Source organism: Gossypium hirsutum, chromosome A10 (assembly GCF_007990345.1).
Source record: "Gossypium hirsutum isolate 1008001.06 chromosome A10, Gossypium_hirsutum_v2.1, whole genome shotgun sequence".
Lineage (NCBI taxonomy): Eukaryota > Viridiplantae > Streptophyta > Magnoliopsida > Malvales > Malvaceae > Gossypium > Gossypium hirsutum.
The window spans coordinates 110,382,366-110,386,525 of NC_053433.1; the positions used below are offsets into that span (position 1 = coordinate 110,382,366).

A 4,160-nucleotide genomic window follows, 5' to 3' on the forward strand; every position below is an offset into this window, starting at 1 on the left:
CTTAAAAGAATATTTATTTGTAAGCATTTCACCGGTTTACTTCAACTCAATTATTGATTAATTTTTAATAAACATAAATTCAATAACCATTACTATTATCTTCTGAATATTGTACTGAATTTTAGACAATTTTTTATTTTGAGAAAGGAGTTCATCATAAATGCATCACCCCTTGTCTAGTTCTCTAACCAAAGCAGGATAAACAGAATGGAACAAAAGAACATCAAGTAAAAAATAGCTGTATCTATCGAACACTGCATTTCAGGGCTTAAATTAAGCATATGTCCCAGTCCATGATCACACAATTTTGAGACAAGATTGGAAGTTCATTGTAGTTTAGATAATTGATTTATACATGGAATTAATTTCAAGTGTTGTTTACCTCTGATCCTATAGGCTGATATACCACAGACTTGCTATTTCCAAAGTTGAAAACTACCCTCACAGCCGTTAATGTATTAACAAAAAATAATAAGACATGATGTAACTATCTAAGATGTGGGTTCGCTACCGCTCGGCTCATCCAACATCTCAACCACAGGAGCATACTGCACAAGTTAAAAGCAGGAATGGTGAGGGATGATGTTGTTTATATACATATATAGAGAGAGAGAGAGATTGAAGTTCATGGAGATGAAAAAATCAGAGAGAGACCTCATCATTCTCTTCAAAGTAGATTCCATCAACTGCACTTTTCTGCTGGAACTCCCATCAAAGTAGATTCCGTTACAGATTTTCATTTTCCATCCCCATTTCCCATCCCTCTCCCTTTTCCTTACCATCCCTCCTCCTACTCTTATGATTTCCCTTCCCCCTTCACATCGTTGCTTTACTAACCCTCTTCCCCTACTCTGATTCTTTCCCTCTCCCCTACCATCCTTCCCCCTACTCCGGTTCTCTAATAAAGCATCGTTTATCAATCTGGATCCTCTTCTCTAATACACAAAGGGAGACAGTCCCTGCAACAACACAACTAACAAAAATTGCACCACCCAACACACTATTAAGACCCACTTCACATGTATTTGTCCCCAAAAATGCAGCTATATTGGCAAACACATCTGGTGCCCCATTTCTCAGTGGAAGGAGTGAAACCCCAACAATAGTTGGAGGCAACCTAAGCAGATGTGAAAGCTTCTCCAATGAACAACAAAAGTAATTCACTATCGTGTTGCCTAACAGATAAAACAAAGCAGCAAGCTAAACACCCAAAACTACATACCCTACTATCCTAAATCCTTCGCAACCATGAATACCAATGGAAAACTAACCTGTAATGAGCAAATCGGGGACGACTGCGATGTAGAAGTGTTGGAACAAAGAACCTGTAACCAATAAAGGGAAATCGATGTTACAAAAATAATCAGTTTATAAAATTGATCATATACTTTACCAAAGCAGCCTCTCTTTTAGTAACCATTCCTTTAGATTATTAAATATACCAACTTGGCAGCTTTGAATATATATGATTCAAAATGAATATTACAGCAAACATTATGAAAATAAGATAAAAACAAAGGAAATGGGTGATTCCGCAAAATATATTCAACTAAACAACAAATAAACTGTTAAAGAGTAATCATTGTAATATCAAAAGAATCTCGAAAACACAACACATGCTAAGGATGTTAAACACATGAAGGACCAGAAACAAGATAAATCAGATAGAAAGAACTAGGAAAAAAAACAAGAGCTTGTATTAATGGAGGTTTTTTCTTTTGTCTGATATGTATGCAGCTAGTAGTATTTTTAGAGGTTATATATATACAGTCAAAAACACTAGCTGATCTCCATGAATACCAATGCAGCTAGTAGTATTTTTAGAGGTTATATATATACGGCATTGAAAACGTGTTGAGAATTGATCTCAACACAAATCAAATCCTTCACATATGGGCAGGGTTTAACCATAATAAAGCCTCCCGAACAGCCGAGACTTGTGCTAAATGTGGTGGCATAGTCAGCTTAAATGTTTTAACAAGTAGTTACTAAAAATTAAAAAATACAAGTAGAATTGGTTGGCATAGTCAGCTGTCTAGTGCTCCTCTTTTTTTATTTGAATTGTTACAAATATTTACTGGTATTCTTTGAGTAAAAGGTTATATTCCATTTATGTCTGTGGTTTCAACTTTTACCTCGTGGCACCATGTGGTTCTTTTTTTTCCTTTGGGTTACAATTATCATCCTGTATTTAAATTCTATAAACTCAGGGAGTTATGCCACTAAATTTATCAGCTAAATTATAAAAATACCCTCAACTCAGAAGTCATCTATTCACACTAAGGTTCTTTTCATAATTTTATTAGATAAAATTGGCATGCTAATCCTCTATGTAACTGAAACTTAACTACAAGGTTTTAATTGGAAAAGAAAAAATCATAAGGTGCTATGTGGGAATGGTTGAAATAGGAGTTGTATAGAATTTACCCCATATATTTTCAGCCTATGGTGTTTATATGAGTCTAGAGTAATTCAGGAGTGTCTCAATATATGTATATCAGGTGAGATTGTAATGTAAGTAATAATGAGCATTTTGTGAATACAAATAAATTATACAAGTAAATTGCTAACCTAAGTAAAACTTAATGTGTCAATGGTTGTATACATTTCTATTGGTCTGGTCTTTGTCTAAAACTGTCATTCAAATCTTACAGGCTAAAAGCATATTAACAACCATGGTCCAGATTGTTTTCTTGAATTTTCTTCCAACCTAATTTGTATAATGCTTTAGTATGTTATTATTTGAGAATGTTTTGCTAGTATTGATATGTGTTTGCTTGCATTCTTAATTTCTGGTTTTAACAGTTGTGATATTAAAATAGTACAACTCCTATCTGAATTTCGGCCCCTTTCTATGAATTTCATATTTTGTATGTTGAATAAGCAGTTTAATCGAATATCAGCTAACATTTTGTAGGCATATTTTGTTGGGAGGGCTTTGACTCAAAAGCTGAAGGAGCTTATACCTAGACAAATGTTTAAAGTACCAATTCAAGTAAGATGCGCACACTTGAAATATTATTGAATGTTTTAACAAGTAAGGCAGAATTGCTCTTTATGAAGAAAAAGAAGCAGAAAGTACAAATCCTTGTTTAAAGAAGAAAACTAGGAATTGTGCAACTTTTTTCAATCATCAGCATTATTTGATTACACTGTGCAAGCAAAGCATATGTTTCAATCTAAAAAAGCTTTGCAAAGTAAAAAAGAATCCATGCAGATCAGCAAGCAGTGATCTTATCGGCTTTACTGCTTTGCTTTACAAGTGTGAACTACATTCACACCATCAATATGCATCACTTAGCATAAATTTATTTCCCCTCGCTTCCACCCGGTCCTTGGGATCGATTAGTATAACAAGCAAAACGTTCTGGAACTAGCACCAAAAAATGAAACAAGCAAAACGAAGAAATAGAACTAGCAGAAAGAAAAAGAGTTAACTCGATATTCAAGCGAGTATTTAGCACCAAAAACAAAAACGAAGAAATAGAACTAGAAGAAACAAGCAAAGGGAAAATTCTGGGAAAAAACCCAACTCATTCAAAAAATGGCTGAAACTATTACGAAAAGATTCATGTAAAATGCTTCAAGAAATTAAAAAGTTTATTCATACCTCAAAAACCAAACGCCGAGACTGAGAGAAGAAACGATGAGGACAGAATCATCAACGAAAGCAGTGGGAAATGGGAGGAGAAATTATGAGGACAGAAGAGGAGAGGGTCGGGTAGGGAGGGAGGGTAAAACAGAGAGTTGGGGAGGGAAGCCGGACGTAATACCTATTACTCGATTTGGGAAGGGATTAGAAAAGCAGGGAATTTGGGGATTAGGTGGGGATTGTATTACGCGCGTAATACCTATTACAGCGAACCAAACGCCGGATTAGGGGCGTAATGTAATAGCCGCGTAATTGGTCAGTAATGGATTACCTAATACACTGAACCAAACATGTCGTTAGAGTTTGGTGGGGGCGATGGTGATGAAGGCTGCTGTGGGTGGTGATGATAGTGGTGGGCTATTGTGTTGAGGTAGTAGGAAGTGACAAATATGGTTGTGATGGGTGGAGATGTTGAGTGGCCGAAAGAGAATATGGAGTTTGCTTTTTCTTCCGTAAAAAGAATCTCCCCCCTTTGTTGAATTTCAGGTTTCGGCTATATAGAAGGAGC

General features: G+C 35.6%; 1 long non-coding RNA gene across 2 annotated transcripts; it reads right to left on the reverse strand.

The window, feature by feature from the left end:
• Nucleotides 1-228: 228 nt before the first annotated feature.
• Nucleotides 229-3,953, reverse strand: LOC121207701 (uncharacterized). Of its 2 annotated transcripts, XR_005902823.1 has the most exons (4): nucleotides 3,611-3,953; nucleotides 1,272-1,325; nucleotides 655-973; nucleotides 229-548 (listed from the first exon to the last, which is right to left on the reverse strand). It is a non-coding gene; the product is annotated as an uncharacterized lncRNA (long non-coding RNA). The 2 variants fall into 2 exon arrangements; XR_005902822.1 differs by having other exon boundaries at nucleotides 655-1,325.
• Between the last annotated feature and the right edge of the window lie 207 nt (nucleotides 3,954-4,160).